The sequence below is a fragment of the Lissotriton vulgaris genome, chromosome 8 (assembly GCF_964263255.1).
Source record: "Lissotriton vulgaris chromosome 8, aLisVul1.2, whole genome shotgun sequence".
Classification (NCBI taxonomy): Eukaryota; Metazoa; Chordata; class Amphibia; order Caudata; family Salamandridae; genus Lissotriton; species Lissotriton vulgaris.
Genome location: NC_141696.1, coordinates 167,506,748 through 167,532,355, shown reverse-complemented (window position 1 = coordinate 167,532,355; position 25,608 = coordinate 167,506,748). Strand labels below are relative to the sequence as shown.

The window sequence follows — 25,608 nt, the reverse complement described above, 5'->3', positions numbered from 1 at the left end:
TGAATTCTGGGACTTGTAGTCCTATATTGAAATGGCATAAACGAGGCTATACCTCCCATAATTAAAAAGAACAAACCTGGACTGGAGAGACAAATCATGCACGGACGTGGGAAACTTGGCAGGGCTTTAGGTCTATGAGGCAGGGTGGATGCTGGAAGGTGGAGGTGACCTCAGACACATCCATTCTGCTGGACATGGCGCATGTTCTGTGGGGGCTCTTCAAGTGGATGCAGTGGGCAGTATCTTCTAAACCAGGTATTGAAAGAGTCACAAACATGTACTTAATATACTAAGGATTGCTGCAATGTGTTCATCTATTGCCTTGTTATATGTTTAAGTTGGTGAGTGTTTACATAGTTTAGTTCCAGATTATATGCACAGTTTATGTAAGGTGCATATGATTTACAAAACCATAACGATTCTTTAAGGTGTTTTATACTACTGTAGTAGATATGTAAAAGGGTCTTTCTGGGGTGTTCTCATTATAATTACAGGTAACGGAATTTGCTTTTTTGTTGCACTGCTTGACAGAAATGGGGTCTCAACAAGCACTGGGCTTCCTTTTCACTGCTGGAAGTATCTGTGCCCCCTCTTAATTGCCTCTAGAAAGATTATGTAAGCTACATTTTTAGGAGCAGAATTTAAGAGTGTTTATCTAATCAGGTTTAAATCCACAAATTACATGCAAAAATTCTCCATCTGTTTTAGTCTTTAAAATCCTGCATGACAAATTGACATTCTAATACATTTTTACTAACTTCCGTCCTCTATTTAAGTGCTCCACTGTTTTCATTCTTCCTTCTGTATTCAAGTTACTCTAAATCACGTCTATCCATCTTCAGCTCTTTTTAAAAACTATGACTATCTTATTAATTCCTGCATGCAATTGCTTTTCACATAGCCCCCTCTGATGATCACATCTATGTCAATAATGTACCATAAAGAAACTGGCGTGAATGAGCATGCAAAACTAACCCCAATGTCTAATGTACTGATCACTGACTTTGGGCTGCCGGGTAGTGTGCTACTCGCCATAAAGTGCTTCAACACCCCATAAAGGGTAATAAGCGCTATATAAATGCAATTTGAATTTAAACACAAAAAGTAGGGTGACCACCATCTGTAATTTTTACAGACAGTCCGTAAATTAGCCCTTAAGTCTTTTGTCCGTGACGAATGTCTTCACTGACAGCATTTGTCAGTAATTTCAGCCTCTCAGCTAAAGTACAAAAGTTTATTTTCACAGTTTAGATGGCCTAGCTACAGTGTAAGGGAGTCTCCTGTGTTGCATTCTGGAGGGAGGACAGACTTTTGAAAAGAAATAAACCCAGGGTGTCTGCTTCCCCCAAGAAATGCAAACATGTGAAAGGCTGCATGGGAGGCGTTAATTACTGCAATCCTTGGAGCTTCCTGATGACACGATATTTTGTTTTTGTGAGGTACAGTTAGTAGACAGAGTTCATGAACTCGAAAACCTATTGGAAGACCAAGAGACTAGGACAGAGAAATCTGTGAAAGACGAGTTCAAGCAACAGAAAGAAGCATACAGCTAACCTGAGAAATCAAAAGGTACAGAGATCGAACTGCTAAATACCAGCTCATGTGTGATTTCTGTTCAACGGCTGTATGGCAAGCCGTGGGGTAGCCACCGAGGAGTTTTACAAAGAGAATATGGTCCTCTAGGTCTACATTTTTCACTTTATGAAATAGTGTGCAATAGCACAGTAAACTGTAAGATGACTCAGTGAGTCAAATTCCCATTTCTGACTTCCTGTATATCCTACAGTACACAGGTCTGAATCCTGTCAGGGCTGGCTCAGATATTCATCCATCCAAGCCTAGTAAACTGTTTACAACTCAGTTCGGCAAGAAATAAACCCTATAAATAGGAAGTTATTCTTGTTCTCTGTTCCTCTGTTCACACCCCTTTTGATAGAGAATCACATGGTTTGATGCTAATGCCTCTTTTAGCCCTTGAAAAGGCCTGTACAACGTCATGGCATTTGCATATATGGGACATACGATGCTTGGTTCGAAAAGAGTATTCTATTTGCATCTTGCCTGGCCTCCTGTAATAATATTCCAGTGCTTAAAACATAGACTAATGGGTCATTCTTGATGTAGTTGCAAAAAAGCTTAGAATGTAAGTCACCAAAGTGTGGTAATGGTAGGCATGATGATCGAAGCCAGCAAAGAATCCCCAACCCATTTTGACCTTTGTGTTCATTTAATTTTGTTTTGTGTCGGACCTTATAAGTCATGTATCGGAGGTATGTGTTAAATTAATGTCATGTCGAGGTACTTTTGACCTGAAGGTACAATGAGCTGCCAGATTTATATGGAACCCCTGGCCCAGAAGGTGATCCCAATTAAATAACTTTGGAGTATCATATAAAAAATGCATAATACACACATGTTGTGGGATAACGACAATTGAACAGCGAGATTGTTGCCCAGTAGCATTCATTGTTGGATAAATGTTGATATAATTTGAAAATGGCTGGTAACCACATCATGTGGGTAATTAAATTTGGTTAATGTGGGTCTGATGGAGGCAGAATTATTACAGCGTCAACACTTCACCCGCACAGGTTTCAGTCTCTAATGTTATATAATCAATGACAACCTGACTTTTACTTTAAAGAGGGTTCATGAATATTGAATACAATTAAATACAACATCATATATAATGATGTGCCCTCTGTCATGAGGGGTGATGCCCTCTGTGGTGAGGAATGCAAAAACCACAGTTGATGGACAGAATGCAGAACAATGTCATACATTCACCCCAGTACAGAGATCTGGGCCTAAATCCATCGTTTTTTTGCACTCCACACCACCCCAGTTCAGACATGGCCATATGCAAATCAGTCTGACCCTGTGCCTCATGGGAACAGTCCAGCCCGAACTGCCAAGCCATGCCTTCCCTGGACCGGAAACAAGCTTCCTAGGACCGGTTTCTGGCATTCCAGCCGTCTTCAGCCCGGCTTGCTTGAATCCAGTGGTGTGGAGAGCATGAGACCCACGTCTGAGCATACCCATCCCCTCTGGGTGACAAATGCAAAAACCACAGTTGATGGACAGAATGCAGAACAATGTCATACATTCACCCCAGTACAGAGATCTGGGCCTAAATCCATCGTTTTTTTGCACTCCACACCACCCCAGTTCAGACATGGCCATATGCAAATCAGTCTGATCCTGTGCCTCATGGGAACAGTCCAGCCCGAATTGCCAAGCCAAGCCTTCCCTAGACCGGAAACAAGCTTCAGAGGACCGGTTTCTGGCATTCCAGCCGTCACCACTGGATTCAAGCAAGCCGGGCTGAAGACGGCTGGAATGCCAGAAACTGGTCCTCGGAAGCTTGTTTCCGGTCCAGGGAAGGCATGGCTTGGCAGTTCGGGCTGGACTGTTTCCATGAGGCACAGGGTCAGACTGATTTGCATATGGCCATGTCTGAACTGGGGTGGTGTGGAGTGCAAAAAAACAATGGATTTAAGCCCAGATCTCTGTACTGGGGTGAATGTATGACATTGTTCTGCATTCTGTCCATCAACTGTGGTTTTTGCCTCTGTGGTGAAGGGCAATATGTCCTTTTTGTTGGAGGGCTATAAGCGCAAGACCTGCACTAGCTCCCCGTCAACAAGAAGATCATCTTCAAGCTCCTCACCCACACTCACAAGCCTCTCCACAACACCGGACCAGCGTACCTCAACAAACGACTCACCTTCTACACCCCGAACCGCCAGCTTCGCTCCGCTGACCTCGCCCTCGCCACCGTCCCCCGCATCCGCCGAGCGACCGGCGGCGGCAGATCGTTCTCTCACCCCACCGCTAAAACCTGGAACACCCTCCCCATCCGCCTATGACAGACCCAGGACCTGCTGGCCTTCAGAAGACCTGGCTGTTCGAGCAGTAGCAGCACCCTCGCCCCCCCAGCACCTTGAGACCCTCACGAGTAAGTAGTGCACTCTACAAATGGATTGATTGATTGCTTTGATTGAAGTGGCACACAAATCCTAGCCCTTTGCAGTGTGTTGCCGCTGACTTAGGGTGGCACTCATCCTGAAAGGCTGCCATGGTCTCGCTGCACTCCCATCATATGCCTTCTTTTGGATCCCTCCCCTGGCGAGGCCAGTGCTTGTCTGTCCTACCCTGCTCTTTCAGCCAATCACACACAATAAAAAAAGATTTCTAAGTCTGCTGCAGCCTTAGAAATATGTGTGTGTGTTTTCGCCAGCCCTTGCGGACCTCTTTCATGCCCAGAACGACAATAGGTTGGCCTGGGCGACCACACCAGGAACATTTTTGTCCTACATTTTGACCTTCTGTCCTGAATTTTGTCCCTTTGTCCTGAATTTTTACAGTCACCGTCCTGAATTTGCACCCATGCCAGTTGGTCACCCTAAATAAAAGCCACCAGGCATGCAAGCGAACCCTTATCAGTTAAACTTAAACTGGAAATATACTGGTTGTAGCTTTATGATCCCACAAAATATGGATAAATGCAGAAAGAATTAACAAAAAATAAAAGGGATAAATGGATAAGGAAACAAATAAATCTCATAAATCAAGGAGCTCTAATTATGAAAGGACATTTGGTTCTAATCTCTTGACCAGTGTCTCGCCAGATATGCCAGAGCCTGCTGACTGAACCCTTTCAACCAACTTCTGACCATGCTGGGCCATGTTGTGTACATTAGTGTATCCAAGGCGCGGAGTCAAGACCTGCCTATGGCATGAAGATAGCCTCATATGCTATAAATGCAGGGCTGCAAGTACCAGAATGCAACGAAAATATCAGATCTGGGTGGACGTCTCAGATCTGGCACGAGACATCTTGCAATTGATGCTAAAGGGTGTTACGAAACAGTAATCTGAAGACAAATGTCTGCTCTAGCTGCCTGGGCGTGCTCTGCTGAAGTGGGTCAGCCTGTCTCATGCAATCCTGGGCTGTGTGTTGTACATCAGTGCACTTGAAGCAGGGGTCTGAGATCAGGCAGCAGTAGGGGGGTCTTTAATCTCTTGGAGGTTCAGCATCCATCCCACAGAGCCTCACAGATGCCTCATACACAGTACAGAGCTCTTTGGCTTGGAAGCTGTCCCAGTCACCCCAGTAGGTTTCTAGTCAGTATGAGACATTGCAAAACGCGAGGTCTTGCAAAACATAAAAATCACAAACATCTGGAAAACAAAGGAAATATGTATTTACATGAGAAAGTATTTGGCACTGAAATACGCCTTTCCTTGTTAATAATGGAGTAACATTTCACTGAGGAATAAGGCGAAGATAAAATAAATAGAGGTTTCTTTTTTTGCCAAGCATAAGCCATTCTAGAACCAAATGGTTTTGCACATTGAGTTACAGTCAGGGACCCTGGAATTATGCTGCAACGGAGGACCAAATGACATGGCAGGTTGACTTATTTATGTGGGAAGAAAAGGCAAATATTTCCGCTTAATACAGCACGCATGGTGGCAGTAACATGTTGATGTTTTCTCATTTTAACTCCCAGTGTGGTCTGAGCAAAATGGTCACCTTAGAAATAAAAGTTTAACATCTGTATACAGAAATCAGCAACTGAAATGTGAAAAGTGGCTAGTTGACCACACTGCTGCACTAAAGGAGGTTTTTTTCAATCTTAACTTTTGATCCATTTTAGCTATATATTTTTTATTGAAACTATGAGGCAGTTAGCAGATCATGTGGCAATTGCAGTAAGGCTACAATTATGCGGAAAACCCCCCCATAGCCATCGGATCCCATCATTCCAGTAGCCCTGGTAATAGGGCATCCACCCAATCCATCTGCCTTGCGAGCCATGGTAAGCGAGGGTCGGTTCTTTGGTCTGATTTCTCTTACATTTTTTTATTCTTTGTCTTGTTCCTTAACAAATTGTAGCTTCTTTCTTTTTGGATAGTAGACTGCCTCTTTCCTGGGTGGTCATGCAGTTACAATGCACAACCTAACCAGACCTGCTTGTGGCCTAAAGAATTGAGAGGTCATATTATTGCCTGTCACTGTCCTTTGCAAACTTCACACACTTTTGCATCCAGTGATATGTTGTGCTGGGCTTGTGATCTTTAATACGAGGGTCTCATTCAGCTCCTGTTTTCAGTTGTGCTGTGTGCAGGGGTGTTTTAGCACAGCACTCTTTGATTGTTGGGGTCATCCTGCAGCATGTGCGTGGGGTTGCTTTCCATTTCACGTTCCCTAGTGTTGCATTTGTATTTTAGAGCTTGTTGATGTATGTATATGTATGTGATATTTGTATAGCACGAACCAGGCCAACAGGCTGGCTTTGTGGTAGGAATGCACCAGGGGCCTCATTTATGAAAAGTGACGCATCGCTGCGTGAAAACAGCGATGCGTCACTTTTCATTGCGACCTCCTTGCGACCCCAATGATGCGTCATATTTACAATATGACGCATCATTGCGCAAGGAATTACAGATACGTCAATATTTCTGACGTATCTGTAAGCGCAAAAGTGACGCATTGCTGGAGTGTGTCACAAAAGTGACGCAACTCCAGCAATGCGTCCTTTCACATGGGGAAAGCCCTGTGTGAAAGGGCTTGCGTCAGTCTTACGCCTGCTGTGAGGCAGGCGCAAGATTTTGACGCAACAGCGTCCTAAAAGTGACGCAGTGAAATCTCATAGATTTCACTGCGTCACTATTACGAGGCTTTTTGCGGGGGAACGCCCCCTCTGCATACATTATACCTGACGCAGGTATAATGTAGCGCAGGGGTTTACAAAGTGACGCATCTGCTTAGATGCGTCACTTTGTAAATAGTGCGCAACAGGAGGCATGTTTTACGCCGCCGATGCGTCACAAAAAGTGACGCACCGGCAGCGTAAAAGTGACGCACGGCCTCATAAATGAGGCCCCAGGTTTATATATACACATTCTCCCCGCGGGGTCCACGTCTTCACCTGCTGGAAGAATGCTTGGGAGTTGCAGTGGGTGCTTGGCTGGCTTTGGTTTGGAGGCGGCCCTGCCTTGGACTCCTGGTTGGTTCAACAGTACTTTCCAAACCCAAGCAGACCTCATCAAACAGAGCCTCTAGCTAGCGATTAATAGCAATGCACAACTTGTTAATAATGAGAAACAGCCATTGCAACGCAGGCTTTACACCGCGCTACCATTACGACGCAGCAATCACAACGCAAGTCGTTACAACGACTTGCGCTGGATGGCGCTATATACTAAGGACTAGCATGATTTACTATTCCAACACTTTCCGCCCTATTGGCTGGATAGATCCTTTAAAATCGCGCAGAACTTTAAATTTACCTTCTGTATGTATTCATCCCACTGCGCAGGGGTGACGTCACACATGCTCATGATGCGGCCATGTAGCAGCGCTTGCTCTTTTGATTGCTGCCAGATGCCTGCGCCATGCTTAGACCGCGCTGTTTGTTATTATTTTTGAGAAGTCTTGCTGTACGTTCATGTGTGATTTGGTTCAACACAGATCTGTCTCTTCCTGCTTTCAGTTGTCTTGCTGCCATCAGGTGTGTTTTTTATACTTTTTTGTTTACTTCAACTTCAACTGTGAAATCTGGATACTTTGCATATTTCTCCAGGGAGTGTGGCATTTGTTAGAAAGGACTGTCTCCATTGCTGTCCCCTAGCAGCCAGTGTTGCCTCCGAAGACAGGGTCTGCACTTGTTGTCTTGTGCACTTGGATAATATCCAGGTTTTATGTTGTACATTGGTCATGAATCAGAGTCCGCTCCACTTTCCCCATTCATGTTTCCCCTGCAGGATGATACATGTACCGCCTGGGTTGTGCTGCTGAGGTATAAAACAGTGGCGACCAAGCCGCCAGTTATGACTATTGTCTAGCAAAAGGTTTTCACAAGCTTCATTTTCACACAAAGAGCACGCCCAGGCCCAGTCTTTAACTTGTAATGCTTGCTTATACATAAACAATTGTTCTGAGGGTACTTACCCGAATTAGTCAATAAATGATGAAATACATATTTGGAGGGCCCAAATTGTTTTTTAACATGCTGTGCCGCTGCTGAATACTCTCTCCCTTTACAAATGTTTGCCTATCTTTCTCCCCTTTTCGGAATCTTTCTGAATCTGGTGATTAAAAATAAATCCCGTTTCTAAAAATCAGTGCTGGTGCCCACCACCTGCAACCACCCGCACAAATTAAGTATATAGCAGCCACGGAGAGGCACTCCATAATTCTCTTGCACACGCACCAACATCACATGCACAAGTAGTGCAAGCTTCCTTCCTATACAGAACATGGCCAGCCGAGGCAGCACCTGTGTAAGCCCCCCCCCCCATATACAGGTTATGTACATTACTGCCGTCAGCAATGCATGTTAGCCTCACCCACAGAGAACAGCCACAGCACAGGCAGCTGCAGGGACATTTTCCACAATGAAAGAACAGCCCAGGAGTTGAACAGAAGATGGACGCTGGCCTGTGCCATGCAATAGGACATCAACCAGCACCCCATGCCCCGAGTTCCGTCTAAGGGGGCCAATGAGGTAGATTATCCGCATTCTCAGGCAGTGAACCGCCCGGTAAGTAGAAACGAATATGGGCATGGATCCAGGATATTATCTATCACTAAAGTAGGAGGTGGAGTGGCACCAGTACCCTGCAACTTGCACCCCAATTACAATTTATTTTATTAGACCACTGTGGGTTGGGGCATTTTCTGTGCTGTCATTAGGAGCCATGCACCCTGGCTGTGCTTCTGGAAGGAAGCACCCGAATACAGGTAGCCTGAAACCAGCTGTCTCTGATAAAGAAGGTAAAACCTTTATTCCCAGGAAGCAGATTCAAGCTGCAGGTCAAGCTTTCAGATGCACCTTAGGATGGGTGAGGAGGCCAGCACCCCAGGCAACAATTTCTAACTGATGTAGACCCTTTGATCCTCAGCAAAGTAGGCATTGTTTTTATTACAAAAACCTAATCGCGTTTTGAACCTGCCACGTGTACTTCTGACAATCCAGAATGACACCATCATTTGCTCCGGCTTTTTTCTGGTGGATACCAACATGTTTGTGTGTGTTCTATGTGGTGCAGTTGTTTTACACATGAGCATATCTGGTGGACATATGTTTTCCATGAGGCACAAGGGGCAGAGGAATCAGGGGAAAGGTTGTCTTTTGATATAAAAAATATATAAAAATCAAATGTTTATGATAAAAAACATTGGAAAATCCAGATGCTCCTGCAGTAACATACATTTTGCATACTACATGCAGTGCTCTTAGTTCTTGCATGAACTCTCAGCAGCAGCACAGAGCGCTGTAGGTTCTTGGCTGTGACCACTTCCTGTAGCCATTTCAAACAAGCCATCATCACTGAAACACTTCATCAGCTCCTCAAAAACACCTTGCTATGGGAATGCTGCAATAAGCACGAGGATGCTTTCAGAGTACACAAAAGCCATGTAGCGCGAGGCCACGATGACATACTCCAGTCGAACAAAAGGCACTTATCTTGTAGTGGATGCCAGTCCAGTTGGTCTTGGAACAGGGGTATTTCAAGAACATCCCCATGGTAACCGGTCCTCGGCTGCCTTGGCAAAGAGAGCCCTGTTGGATGGTCGGGAGAGTTATTTGCACATTGAGCATGAAGCAAGTGCTATGTATTTGGAGTTTATCCCGCTTCATCTGTACGCCACACGCTCGCTCAGGTAGATGCAGACGACGAGCTTCTCGTACCACAGTCACTGCGCCACACCTGCTGCCTCAGATAGGCAAACTTTGGAGACATTCTCTAGAGCTCAGTTCTAACTCTCTACTGTTGAAACCACTGGAATTCAAACAGAAGAGAACTTATAAATGCTCCTTCTCCGGTCTTGCTCCTAGAATATGGAATACACCTCCTGGTGAAACCAGATCTAACGATTCAACCACCTCCTTCAGAAAGAAGAAAAACTATTGCTGCTGAATATATACCTTCAACAATAGACCTGAAGCCACTCAAATGGACTATTATTTTGTGTGAAAAAATCATAGCGGTGGATTAACCACTTGAATCTTTTCTTGCCAGGGTCTATGGAAAAAATGTACTTGACACCTTCAACCATGCTTGCGTGATCTGGTGGATAGCATCATCATCCGGTCTTTATCACTTGAGTGTTCCACTCTCTAACTGATCCTACATCCTCCAGCCGGGGAGAGACTGTCTGGGTAACAACAGTGGCTTTTCCTCAAAATTATCTCTTGTCCATTATGAACAATTTGAATAAAAATTGGACAAGGATAAGATAAAAAAATAGTTTGGTGTTGATATGGGCAATTTAGTAGTCCACAACACCTGCTAGGCAGGTCGACATGTTTCTGCCAATATGAGCCCATGCAGATCTCGTGGCTTTCATCCGGACCATAAATGTTGATGACCTAAAATCTAGGGCACTTTAAAATTATGCATAAGTGTGGGTGAAGTAAATCACTCACCCATCTTTTTCCTTGAGCACACTTTGCTCTGGATACGAAAATAGTTACTGGTTTTACATAGGACCAATAGCTGGGGGGTGGGACCAGTTTGACCCCCCTGGACTCGGGGAGCGCTCTGTGCAGTGTTCTCCTGATCCGGCCGGTCGCTGAGTCGCTAGTGTTATTGCGTCTCCTGGGTGTGACGAAATTCCGTTAGACCCACACTTATGCATGTTATTGAAGTACCCTAGAAAGGAGCTCTTCAACATTTATGGTCCTGATAAAAAGCCACAAGATCCACATGGGTTCATATTGGCAGAAACATGTCGACCTGCCTACCAGGTGTTGTGGACTACTAAATTGCCCATATCAACACAAACTATTTTTTTTATCTTTTCCTTATCCAGTTTTTATTAAAATTGTTCATACATGACAATATATAATTTTAAGCAAAAGCTACTGTTGTTACACAGACAGTCTCCCCCCTGGTGGAGGATATAATGTCACTTGGAGTACGGAACACTCCAGCGATAAAGACCCGATGATGACGCTATCTACCAGATCACGCAAGCAGAGGTAAACACACACTCCAGCCCGTGACAGCATGGTTGAGGGTCTCAAGAACATTTTTTCCAGAGACCCTGGCAAGACCGAGATTCGACTGGTTCATCCCCCCCCTGAAGACTTTTTGGGTTTATATAAACAGGAAGTTGTCTGAACCTCTACTTCTTCCTGCCACCTCCATTGATCTGAATATTATTTCATATATACATCTCTGGCCTTCCAATCTACCATGCAATTTTGTTACAATATATTTATTGTTCCTTGTTCCTTTACTCATTTGTATGCTTAACCTGTTTGTTTTATGTACGGTATTAACTATTTGCAACTATGCTTGTTTAACGTGTCTGCTTTTTCGTACAGCGCTCTGATATCCGTAGGGGACCTGTTCACACTATATAAAACTCCTCTAATGAATACATAAATAACTCCATTGGACTGATCACTCTTCCTTCCGCAAAAGCTTCACATATATAACCAAACTCGACCTCTGATCTCAAGGCTGACCGTGCCTTTATTATAAAAGCATCAAACTGGCAGAATCTTTCTATCCATTCACACAGCCATATCATTTGATGCCACCGGAATACAGAGTATTGGGCGCTAGTGGTGATGTTAAGGCCATCCCACATGTCAGAAGAGCAGAAGATCTCACCTCCTTGCCCCCTTAAAGACTTTAGGATAGATCGCCATAATGGTCTCTCGCCCAAGTGGAGCAAACTCGCCACGCCACACCCAGGCAAGGCACTACACCTGAAGCGTATCGCGCAATCTCCGATGGAAGGTTGAAATGTAAATGTCACATTCCCATGTCACCCTCCCTGTCTAGGGCCACAGTCTGACAGAGACACACAGTTTGTAGCAAAACACTGCCTGCTGCAGCCTGAGATATGGAGATGTAGTGTTTGAAAGTCCACACTGGAATGAGCGCTCAGGAGGTTGGGTACGCGTGCCTTGTGGTCGCACTAGCTGTAGGGTGTGGTAGTGTGCTGGCATGCCTAAACCATTGTGCTGATGGGCAGAGGCTTGCATGCCATGCTCAGGTAGGGGCAGAGAGAAGGGGCCTCATTGTGGCAAAGTAGTGCCTGTCCCTGCGGAAGCAGAGCTGTGCAGCACTCATTGTTCCGGTGCCTCCTCACCGCAGCTTAGCTGTGAGCCTTGCTCAACACAAGCAGCCAAGCCGAGAGTTCAGGAGAGGGGGTGAAGCCACGCTGTACCCACAAGCATAGCAGCTCTCATCTTCACCAAAAACATCATTCAATTGAAGGAAAAGCCCTCAAGTGGTGTTGTCAGATCGTGCAAAGCAACCCCCACATTGGATGTGTGGCTTAAGCAGTGCATAGTAGGGAGCACTGAAGAGAATAGAGCAAACGGGAGCCATGTTTTACATCCCTAGCCCTGCTACTGCTTCCGGTGAAATAATAACCACATATGTACGGTGGCAGCAGCAGGTTCAAGTTCAGATATTCTTTATTCGGTTTATACAACCATAAAAGATGTATACAAAATACATGAAACAAAACCAATCACAAAAACAGAAATACAAAGACATGACATATTTAGCACTATCTATGAACCAGCCAGATAAAACAATCTAAAAAAACCATTGTAAACATTCAGAATGGGCAAAGATAGTCATAGTAGGGATAACATTATAGAGCTCATTCGATTGTACAGAATATATAGATTCATGTAAGTTGTCGTATTTGTTTGAGCAGTTTAATATAGTGCAGACATGAACCGTAAGGGTATCGGAGCGCTGTACAAAAGAGCATGCAAACACAACAGGTGATGGACCGAATGTGGATCAATGTCACACACTCACCCCAGTCCAAAGATCTGGGCCCAAATCCATCGTTTTTTTGCACTCCACACCACCCTGGGTTAGACAATGGCGATATGCAAATCAGCTCTGACCCTGTGCCCCATGGGAACAGTCCAGTCCGAACTACAAAAGCCATGTCCTTCCCAGAACGGAATCAAGCATCCGAGGACCGGACCGGTTTCGAGGTAACACCTCTCATCAGCCCGGCTAGCTTGACTCCAAGTGGTGTGGAGTGCTTGGGACCCACGTCTGGGCATCCCCAGCGCACTTAGGGCGGAATATGCAAACAAAACAGGTGATGGACCGAATGTGGATCAAGCATCCGAGGACCGGACCGTTCTGGGAAGGACATGGCTTTTGTAGTTCGGACTGGACTGTTCCCATGGGGCACAGGGTCAGAGCTGATTTGCATACCGCCATTGTCTAACCCAGGGTGGTGTGGAGTGCAAAAAACGATGGATTTGGGCCCAGATCTTTGGACTGGGGTGAGTGTGTGACATTGATCCACATTCGGTCCATCACCTGTTGTGTTTGCATATTCCGCCCTAAGTGCGCTGGGGATGCCCAGACGTGGGTCCCAGGCACTCCACACCACTTGGAGTCAAGCTAGCCGGGCTGATGAGAGGTGTTACCTCGAAACCGGTCCGGTCCTCGGATGCTTGATTCCGTTCTGGGAAGAACATGGCTTTTGTAGTTCGGACTGGACTGTTCCCATGGGGCACAGGGTCAGAGCTGATTTGCATGTCGCCATTGTCTAACCCAGGGTGGTGTGGAGTGCAAAAAAACGATGGAATTGGGCCCAGATCTTTGGACAGGGGTGAGTGTGTGACATTGATCCACATTCGGTCCATCACGTGTTGTGTTTGCGTACAAAAGAGCAGACATTTAAAGCAAGCATTTTTGCAAATAGTAAATACTGAGCATAAAATAAACAGCTTAACATTGTATTAACACGTTGACCGCGGCGCGAATTCCACCACGGTGCGGGCATTTTAATCAGTGGGCGGGGTTTGGACGGCTCCTGGCCAGGGGCGGCTCCAGACTCATGGTGGCCCTGGGCAGGCAGCGTAGGTAGGGGGCCCCGGAAGAGGGGGTCCAGGCAGGGCGGAGCGCGGAGGCCAGTGAAGAGGGGGGTTCATGGTGTTTGGAAGTGGAACAGAGCCGGAGGCCGCCAAATCCCTGCCAGGGGCCGCCACGCAAATATGTATCCATCCTCAGAGGATTATTATATTAAGGATATATATGCGTGGTGGCCCCTGGGGTTTGGTGGCCCTGTGCAGGTGCACAGCTTGCACATGCCTAAGGCCCCCCCTGCCCTGGCTGTCCTTTACACACGCCCACCGCCACGTGGGACGGCCAGGTCCGTCCTCAGCATTGAACGGGTTAAAACTACATAGAACTGCAAATGAGGACCAAATAAAGCAGTCCATATGTGCAGAGCAAACCACATTCACAATCTAAAAATGATTTAAAATTAAAAATAAAGTGCCAGTGTGCATCCTGAAAGTGGCAGCAGCTATCCCAGTAATGAACGGTGGCTTGCATTCAATTCTTTACACTCACACAAACTTTAACAATGAATGTAAATATTTACTAACAACAAAACAGGGACTACTTGTCCCCGGCACCAAAGTGGGATAAAAAGAACAGAAGAAATGCACCTGTCTGCAAAATGATTTGGGCTAAAGCCAAAGCGTTTCAGACAGCCGATTGAGCCAGGGCCTCTAGAGTGCTCATCCAAATAAGCCAATGAATGAAGAGGGCTGATCCAACACCCCTTTTTATTAGTGGTTTCCTATGTGTTTGTGTTGACATGATGTTATTACACGGAGCTGAAACCCTCTGTAGTCAGTTGTAAAAAGCTAATAGTGAAGTGGCCCAAAGATCAATATATTTAATGGTTGTGCACATTAAGTCATTATTAAAATGCTCTTGCAGCATATTGAGGCGTGGGTGAAGTGAGATAGACTATTGCCTGTGAATGAAGTGGTAGGTGGAACACTGCCTCTATGTTTTGCTCTCGGTTATTTAAAGTGAAAGTCTACGACCCAGATTCTCAAAGGAGTCACAGAACGCAAAGCAGCAGTCAAAACTGGTGTGCTGCTTTGCATGGCAAGGGCAGAGCAGGAGAGCGTCATATTCACAGAGATATGCCTCTCCTCTCCTCTCCCTTACGCCTGGGGCAGATTTCAGCTTCCATGCGCCAGGCACGGGAAACAACCTTTACAACACAAATTTTACAACGCACTACCATTACAATGAAACTTTTACAACGCAAGATCCATTACATCGCATGCCATTACAACGCAACCATTACAACGCATGACCCTACAACGCATACCACTACAACGCATGTCATTACAATGCAGTCATTACAACGCATACCATCACAACGCATAGTACCTTTACACTATCCAACACTTACCCTGCTGTTGCACCCCCTGGAGTTAGAATAGTAATTTTTACCCCTACACTATCCAACACTTACCCTACTGTTGCACCCCCCTGGAGTTAGAATAGTAATTTTTACCCCTACACTATCCAATACTTACCATACATGCAATGTAATGGTATGCGTTGTAATGGTATGCATTGTAAAGGTAGTATACGTTGTAATGGAATGCGTTGTAAAGGTATTTAAAAAAAATTCGTTGTAATGGCATGCGTTGTAATGGAATGCGTTGTAATGAATGTTGCGTTGTAAAAAATACGTTGTAAAGGTATGCATTGTAAAAGTATGCGTTGTAACATCATACATCCGCCAACTTAGGGCGAACGAAGTGATACAAAAGGGTATGATGGAGGGAGCCTTTGAGCAAATCAAACACTCACCCCCAGTCAACTGATCTGGGCTTAATCCATCACCATTCTTTAGCTCACTCAGCCACCCCAGTTCAGACATGGCAATATGCAAATCAGTCTGACCCTGTGCCTCATGGGAACAGTCCAGACCGAACTGCCATCCGCCAGGCACACACCTTTACACCATAGTGCAAGGGAACGTGCCTGAGTGTATCGTAGATTTTGCACAGGAAGGATACCCTTCCTGCACAAAACACTATGGCTAGACACGTTTAAAACCTTTTCCTGCTTTGTAGTGTTCTGTACAGTGCAGCACACTTGCAAAGTCGGAAAAGCATGGAGAAATTAAAACTTTTCACCTTTTAACGTATCCTTTTTAGTGGCATTAATTAATGGCACTAAACCCTGTCTACTAATGTTATTAGATAGGGGTTAGCGTCAAAAATCATAGTTGGTTGCATGGGAACACCCATGTACCATCCATGTAACACCCCCTTGCCCCAAAGTAATGCAAAGCAGCGTTTCTAGCTACTTTGCGTTACTTTTCAATGCAAACCAATGCTTATACCAATTAGCGTTGATTTTGTTTTCCCCAAAAAGATTGAGCATCAGGTTAGGATTACAAAAGTAATGCTATCCCGAAGCTAAACTTCTGTGAATGTGGGCCTATGGGTCATATATTTGTGCATTGTGTTGCTGCTTTGTGGAATGTCAGTCTGCGGTTGATTGTACAGACAAACACACTTTCTTCAATAAATTGTTGCATATGGAAATAGTCCAAGATTTGTTTCAATTCATATGATGGACACAAGTGCATGTGAAGGATAATAGTCAGTGACTGTGATATGCCATCCCAGCCTCTTTTTAACTTTTATCTTACTAACCTGCTATAAATAACTGCCGGAGTGCATTTTTTTCTCAACATATATATTTACTGAAAAAGCAAAGGTTACAGGGACGTTATAGTTAGGAAATAGAAGTTAAAAAAACTTAGAAATTCAGTGCAAATACCAAAGGTTACAGGGACGTTCTAGTTTGGATCACATTTCACTTGTGCACAACCAGTGAAATTCAGCAGTTATAGTTAGCTCTGCTAACTATAACTTAACACCCCCTTAATGCACTGCGTATGAACTCACATATTGCATCACTCGTGTTCAGTGACATCACTGATGACATCTCAAATGACATCTTAAGTAACATCACTGATGACATCACTGCGGACTGTGTGTGGTTTCTAAACGTTTGAGTATTAAACATATATACCAGCATACTACAAAAGTTAAAATAGTTAAAATAGTATACCCTGTGTACTACTAAGGAGGGATACTATTTCTAACATATAGGGTGTGTGTAACTGTGTGACTGTGTGTATCCATGTGTGAATGGATATCTGAGTAACTGTATGGGTGTATAAGTAGGTCTGTGAGTAGCTGTGTGGGTGAGTGAGTGGCTGTATGAGTGACTGTATTGGTGAGTGAGTGGGTGTGTCAGTGGTTGTATGGGTGAGTGAGTGGGTGTTTGATTAAGTGAGTTGGTGTGTGAGTGACTGTATGTAGAGTAAGTGTCTGTGAATGGATGTATGGGTGAGTGAGCAAATGTGTGAGTGTTTGTAAGGATGTGTGAATGGGTATGTAAGTGGTTGTGTGGTTGTGTGAGTGCTTGTATGGGTGAGTGAGTGACTATAGGTGAATACGTGGATGTGTGAGTAGTTGTATGGGTGAGTGTGTGGCTTTGTGAGTAGCCATATGGGTAAGTGACTGGTTGTATGAGTAGCTGTATGGGTGAGTGAGTGGTTGTGTGAGTGGATGTATGAGTGAGTGAGTGGGTGTATGAGTGGCTCTATGGATGAGTGAGTGGTTGTGTGAGTACTTGTATAGGTCTTTGAATGAGTATATGAGTGGTTGTGTGGTGTGTGGGCATATGAGAGATTATATAGAGGCGTGAATGGGCGTCTGAGGCCATCAGTGATGTCATTTGAGATGTCATCAGTGATGTCACTGACCATGTCATGAGTGGAGTAATATATGAGGTCATGAGGCTTAAGTTATAGTTAGCTGCTGAATTTCACTGGTTTTGTACAAGTGAAATGTGAGTGCATGAGTGTCTGAGTGGGTCTGTGATGGGGTGTGTTAGTCTGCTAAATTTCACTGGTTTTGTACGAGTGAAATGTGAGTGCATGAGTGGGTCTGTTAGGGGGTGTGTTCGTTTCTGAGTGAATCTGTGAGTGGGTGTGTGAGTCTCTGAGTTGGTCTGTAAATGACTGTTTGAATATCTGAGTGGGCCTGTGAGTGGGTGTATGTGTCTGAGTGGGCCTGTGGGTGTCTGAATGGGTCTGTGAGTGGCTGTGTGAGTGGTTGTGGGAGTGGGTGCATGAATGTCTGAGTGAGTGCCTGAGTGTATCTATTTATGTGTATTGGTATGTCAGTAGCTGTGTGAGTGACTTGGCCACAAAGCAACCCCACCTGACCTTTTATCCAACCAGAGTCCACAGTTTTGCACAAAATATCTACCCAAATGGAGTTCTTTCTACTGGTTAATTACTAAGTGCTAACCCCATAAAACCCCTTGGGTAAATGTCCAGTACGTATTCTACACTAGAGATGCGTAACAAAGCACAAGGAAATGTCATCTGTGCCTTGTGTGCGTTGTGGCAATGTGATTGTTCCTGGTGCGTCTTTATCCAGAAATATGTGATAACATGAATCCTCCTATAGAGAAGACAACAATACTACAAATACATAAATCCCTATCAAACAAGGGCCTTTCCTCTTAACTATATGAAGTAAGTGCTTCTTTGTTTGATGAAGATGCCATCATAATCGTCTGCATCAAGAACTCCTCACAAAAATTGGTGGGAAAAGTTCTGGGGAGGCTGCTTGTTAAGCTGTCCATCATGCTGGCAAAAGGCAGGGAGACTTTTGGATACGACTAAGGTGGGCGAGCCCAAACAGGAAAGCATCTAAGTGGTTTCCACATTTGCATATACCTAGAAATTTAAAGGGAGAACCATGAACTCTGCTCTCACCAAAATAGGACAACAAAGAACCCACTTGTCACAGTCACATGTAGATTGCGCACCGGTAGATCAACAATGCAGTCACATCCATGAAGGATTTCACATAGCGGGGGCACCTGCTATGTTTATATATGTAATTGCTTCCTGTCGAGGTTTAATTTCTGTGTAATGACCATCAGGGCCAGAGCAGTCCCGGGCACCTCAACGCAGGGGCCTGGCTGAAATATACTGGGGGATGTAGTCCGCACGGTCCACTTCCCGGGCCGATTTTGGTCCCAGGACCCCCAGCACCTGGGGCCCGGCCTCGATTGAATAGGGCAGAGGGGCCACACGACCACCAAGGGGTGATTTTGGCCTAGGTGATCCCATTCCCCAGAGCCCGGCCATGTGCCTCTGGGTGCCCAGGTCCCAGCCAGGGCTCCCAGTGTGCAGGATGGGGACCGCAGAGGGAGCCTCAAGGCCCCGTAGTCCTAGTCGGCTTCTTGCCTCCTGTGGGAACCGGCATTGCTCTTGCACGCAGGGTGCAGCTGGAAATGCAGCTCCCTCCATGTGAGAGCAATCTTTCATCTCTTTCCCTGATGCATGTCGGCGGACAGGGAAAGAGATGAAAACTCCACTTCCAGCAAGCAGGAGTGGCTTCACAGCTCCTGCTTGCTGGAAGCAAAAGCATACACCTGTGTACCAGGGGTGGGCACCCCAGGATATAGCAGGAGCCAGCCCTAGTGGGGTGGAGGTCTCCAGGGCCATTAAAGGCTCCCGAACCCCCTATATCATTTTAAATAGGTAGCCCTGGGGACATGGTGGTCCCCAAGGCCTCAGGGGTGGGGGTCTGCGAGGCCCCTCTATATCATTTTCAAAGTTTAGCCCCTGGGAGGTGGTGGTCCCTGGGGCCCAGACGGATCTACAAGGCACCCCCATATAATTTTTAATTTGTAGCCCCAGGGAGATGGTGGTCCCTGGGACATTTTTAAGCCCTTGGAGGGGGGCTCGTGTGTCCACCTACATTTTATAATTAAAGATTGCATGCCCCCGGGACCTGGTCCACTTTACGGCTACAATTAAAACAAGCGTGGGAGACCACACTTGTTTTTGTTTTTAATTTATAGCGAATTTCAAGAATATTTCGCGAAAAGTGTAGTGAATTTAAAAAAAATGCTTTTCTGTACCAGAGCTAGGGGGTCAGGGTATTCGTACCCTGCCCCCTTTTCTTTTTACAAACTTTTTTTTAAGACTCAATACCAGACTACAGGAAGTAGCCCATAAACCCTATAGAGACCAGGGCGAATATGTGTAACATACAACAATGTCTCTAAGGGTGTTAGTTAATGGTCAATTTTAAGTAGCACAATTAGTTGCTAGGAGCACGAGGAGAAAATAGGGAGACAAAAAATTCAATGTAACAACATAAATTGAGTTTTTGGTAACTACATATATTTGTTATAGATAACCTCATTTACTTAAACATGTATGAGAACAACACTGCGTTACATTAAATGACATGTAACCTGTGGGATACTGTGCACAAGTGCTCGTGAAATGGTGAACAGCGCAAGTGACACATGAGGAAGTTTGTACAGCGACAGGAAGGGGCACAACAAAAAAAGACAGTTGGTGACAGAATTTACATTGTAGTGATACCCAAATAATAAATGTTAATATATACAGGGGAATTCAAGATGGGTATCCTTGAAGAAATAGCGCAGTCATTTTCACTGTTAAAGTTGATGGCGTTTCGGCCTGTTGGAATGTTTAGGCCATCGTCAGGACCAGGTTACACTTATTTTTATGACAGTGCTGTGGGTAAGAATAAGCACACTTAATGGTGGACCGAGAGGGAAGGAAAAAAAAGGGGGGGGGGGGAATAAAAATATGTTTAGGATGAGCCTAAGAGCCTAAGGGGGAGAGGAGGACAGTTTAGAATGCGGCCAACTAAAGATCAGGGTAGAAAGATTACCTCGTGACTAGGCTTAAAGAAAAGTAGCAGGGCAGCAGCCAGTTGTCCCTGCCTGTGATCTGGGATGTGCGGAGGCGTATCAGCAGCTAGGGGAAGTAGCGACGACTTACACGTAGATCGAGGCGGGTGTCCCATTCGTAGACGTGCAGGGTCCCTTAATTGGTCAGGCTGAGTCAGGATGCATCCATCTGAGGAAGGAGATGAAAGGGTAAGGTAAGCCGGTAAGGGATAAAGGAATAAGTTATGGGGTAGTGAGGGTTGAAAACTCCCAGGTCTGGTGGAGTCAGAAGAGGCTAGGTTGGGAGGTCTCTGGGAGGGAGTCCAGAGAAGGTCCGAGAAATACTGCAGGGATACGAAATAAGGAAGCAGCTGCAGGGTGCAGCCGTCTGGGAGAGGAGAAAAAAGGGGGGAGGTTAGAGGTACTGAGCTCATGGGGAAACCATTAGAGCAAGTTTGGGGAACAGCTGAGGTCAGATGAGGCGAACCAAGTGAGGATCCAATCACCGGGGTATGTGCTCAGGCTGATGAGCGACTGTAGTAGCTGAAGCAAGGTGGTAAAGTCCAGCGTGGCAAGGAACCGTGGAGTCTAAGTGGAAGAATCGGAGGGGCTGGTGAGGGGGCGTGATCCCATTCGGGAATGTATTGCCCTGATGAGGATAGAGACGTAGGAGCCTACGCAGCCTGAAGGTGGAATGTGGCCCCAAAAGGGTGCGTGGACACCTTGAAGTGAGCACAGTGGGCTTAGAGATGAGTGCGATCATGGGCAGGGATAAGAGACAAGCGCACGTTGCAATGTGTGAATTGGAGCATTGATTGGAAGCGTGTGCACCTATGAATCACAGGGGAATCACAAGCGGCCCACAGGGGAGTTGCACGGCCACTTGCCATATCCATTAATATTCCATTGAAGTGCGAGATCGCATGCGGGCATTAAAGTTTTCCGCCCGATCTGGATTCGGAATGACTGGGAATGAGCGTGGAGACAGCGCACAGGAGATCACTCAGGAAATTACTTGGATCAAGGAGGGAGTGGGAAGCGTGCGTGCCTGTGAAGGAAAAGCCCAATGTGGCCAACAATGATGCACGTAGACCCTGGACAACATGGAGTTATTGTTAGTGAAATAGCAAGAGCGCACACAGGCAGGAATGTGACACGTCCGATCGCGTGTCGGACAGCTGGAAGGCGCGGGAATGAGGGAAACCTCTAAGTGACTTACTTAATTCAGACACGAAGTCAGAGGAGATTGAATCCATGGTGTGTCAAGTCGGCATCAGTCTGGCAAGAACATAGGCTTGCAGTGCGCTAGGATAGTTGTAGGCAAAGCCGGTAGAGTCACGTGATACAATCCAGCGTATTCACGTTATAAAAAGCTAGACCGGTGACTAGCCTGAGGTGACCAAAGGAAAGAGAAGAAAGACCAAGGACCTCTCAAGACTATTGTTGGTACAGAAATTTTTCAGATTGTGTGCGATATTCATTTTAACAAATCCATCCATTGATGGTCAACTACCTATAAATACAATTACTTAAAGAGTGAATGATATTGCAATTTAACCTTGTGATTTAAATTCAATTCTGTAGAAGGTTTTACATAAACACAATCGGTCCACAAAATTTAAGGGAGGTCATTTTCGAAGAATACCAGATTCAGATTACAATGCAGGCAGTATTCAGGAAAATATTTTCATTACTGTAGTTAGTGCAAATTAATCATGGTATTCAGTGGAGTGTGCATGGAGTCAATTTTGTGATAACACAGTTGTTTAAAAAAAAAATTACAATAACTCTGCATTGGCAAGGACTTAAAGATTAATTAGAGTGGGTTAGTGCAGTTAGTAAACACAGAGATTTGGAGATGTGGTGTTCTTCCAGAATAGGTGGGCGAGTATGTGGCATCGTGTTATGCTGTCAATGTACAGCCTGATGGGTGCACTACCGGGCTGGTGGGTCTAATACGGATAACAAGGACAGCAGAGAAATGATTATGCATGCATGTCGTATGAATGCACCAAGAGTACAACTATATGATGTCAACTACGACAGGAACATGAAGGATCATGTCAGTGTACTGTTACACTCATCTAGGGTGTTTAGGCCGTGCTCAGTGGTGTTGCAGTGCGCTATCCAGCTGCATTTGCATCTGTTGAGAAATCTCTGCATATTACCACCCCTCGGTGGTAGGGTAGGCTGGTCGATTACCAACTAAGTGAAGTCAGTCTCCTTGTGGTCATGTTCTTGAAAGTGAAGTACCATTGGTGCGTTTAGTATGCCACATCTTATGTGGCTGCGATGTTGAATGATCCTATCCTTGATCATTTGGGTCGTCTGTCCGATGTAGAAAAGGTCACACGGACAATGTATAGCGTATATAATGTTGTGTGATCTGCAGTTGGTGAAGGTTTTGAGTGGGTAATTTTGTCCATAGAATTCGAATTGTTTGGTGTTAAGTGACGTGGAACACGCTGCACATCTTTGTCATTTATAGTGACTTACCATAGGTGGTAGGCCCCAGGCACTCGTGCTTGATTCTTCTCTGACATTGACTTTGGGCCAAGTTATGGCATATACTAGGTGGTCTGAAGCCGAGTCCAAAGATAGCTGCCAGCACTTTCTGTTTGAAGTGTGGGCAGACAATCAGAGCCTTGCAGATCTTGCATTAACTTGTTATTTATTATTTGTGAAGTTGTTGCGGCCAAAGATATACAACTTTGGATTTCCTTTAATTTCTCGACAACTACTGAACAGATTTACACCAAATAACTGAAAGTGTCATCTGCGTAACCAAATCTACCTTTCTGCCAATTCGGTGTAATGCCATCCAGCGGTTCGGGCTGTAGTCGTGTTTAAAACCCCTATGGGAATTAACATGGCAAACACTTTTTTTTACCCCCCCACCCTTTTTCTCAGCACCGCATGCCAGATCACCCTGATACTTTCCATGTACAACAAGAATTATCACCCAAAAATTTGGGGGGGAAAAGTTTGTAAAGATTCATCAAACGGCGCCCAAGATATAGGCAAGTCAAAAAAAAAAATTCTTATGGAAACATGGTCCTAACTATAACTTCCAATTGGCGACTGCCAGTAGAATATTGGGTATATGCAAAGAACAATGTGAAATTATGGCTTTGATTCATTGACGATTTATTTGTGGTCTGGCAAGGCACAAGGGAAACAGCGATTGAATTTGTCAATAGAATCAACACCAATTATATCAATCTGCATTTTACAGTTACTATATGTCATGAATCTGTAAATTTCCTTGATACCCAGATCTATGTATCTAATGGTAAACTGGAAACCAAACGGTATTGTAAAGAGACTGCTGGCAATTCCATTTCTCCATGCCAGCAGTGCTCATTCAAGGCACCTGGTAGAAAGCATACCATATAGGGAGCTGTTGAGGCTAAAAAGGATTAACAGTAAGGAGGAGGATCTTAAGATGGCACAGATAGCTAGCAAGCAGAGATTCTTAGAACGTGGGTATACACTCAAAACCATTAATAATGCTATCTTGAAATCCATGAAGATGGACAGGGCAGATTTGCTTAGAGATAAACGAATCTGTCCCTCAATGGAAGTTAATCAGGCAAATAAAGATATTAGCCCTGTAACTGAAACCTTGGGGCCTAGTGAGTTTAGAGTCATCATCGTATATAGTAAACAAGAACAGAGTATCAGATCGATAATCAAACAAAATTGGCCATTAGTACTCAATGATCTGGTGATAGGACATCTTTTACCACATAAAGTGTCGTTCACTCATAGTAGGGGACCCTCTATGAGAGATAGTTTGATGAAAACAAGCCCTGAGATAATGGAAGGTACTAACCGGCTATCTAATCACAAAGGATTCCATAAATGCAAAACTTGCAAGGCCTGCCAACATGGGGTTAATAAGAGTACATATCGAACCCCATTTGGAGATAAAGAGTATAAGATCAGTCAGACTATAACATGCAAAACAGATCATGCCATCTATGTCCTTCAGTGTCACTGCAATCTGAAATATATTGGAAGTACGAAACTCCAGGCACTTAAACAAGTGCTCCAACATATGAGATTAAATCCAGACAACACCTACCCGGTTGCCTGGAACTTTAAAGATAAACATGAGTCTAAGGTAGAGGGGTTAAAATACTTTCTCATAGATGCAGTGCCACCAAGCAGAAGAGGGGACTATAGGGAGTCTAAACTAAGGAAATTAGAGACTCAGTATATTTTGGAACTGGATACCAAATACCCAGGAGGCCTCAATACATCTGAAGACCTCTACACATGCCTGCACTAAATTCATTACTTGGGTAGTAGTACAACATATGATATACCTAAACAAGCATTCAAACTTAAAGATTTATTAATTATGCTACTGGGATTTTAAAAGGATCTATCTGGCTATGCTCAATCTAAAAGCCATCAACATATTTGATATGCATTATGGTATTCATACTATGCAAATAGAATACAGCCGCCAAAACCAGGTTATCAAAAATAACAGAGGATATGGTGACGACAAAAATGAGATACACAAATTTAAACCATGATTTTATTGTTTTTATTATTATTAGCACTTTGCACTTTATTCGGTATGAGGGACAACACAGGAGGTTGTGGCAACCCGGGAAAAACTAAAAAGTAAAAACAGAAATTAAAAATAAAAATACAAAATACAAATAAAAATAAATAACCAAAATAAGAGTTGTTTTATAAGTAAAATGTATCACTTGCACTTCACTAAGATGTATCAAAACATGATCTCCCCAGCAGCCAGGGTTTTAGATATGATGGAATAAACTGGTTTTAGCGGAGCAACAATTGTATTTTACATGAGTTATAATTTTATTTATACATATATTTATATCATTTTTAAACATAATACCTAAATGTATGATGTTTATTTATATGGAATATGTTCTGCTATTTATACTATATTTTATTATCCTATTACCATACCCAATGGCATATTAACTTGATGAAAATATAAATCAAATGTTAATGATGGACTAAATAGATTTTGCCAATACC

The 25,608-nt window shown here is 44.4% G+C and overlaps 1 protein-coding gene across 2 annotated transcripts in view; it reads left to right on the top strand.

Moving 5' to 3' along the window:
- The window catches only part of GDPD4 (glycerophosphodiester phosphodiesterase domain containing 4), a 356,500-nt gene that overhangs the window by 1,619 nt on the left and 329,273 nt on the right, over positions 1–25,608 (top strand). The gene's annotated exons all lie outside the window — the stretch shown is intronic.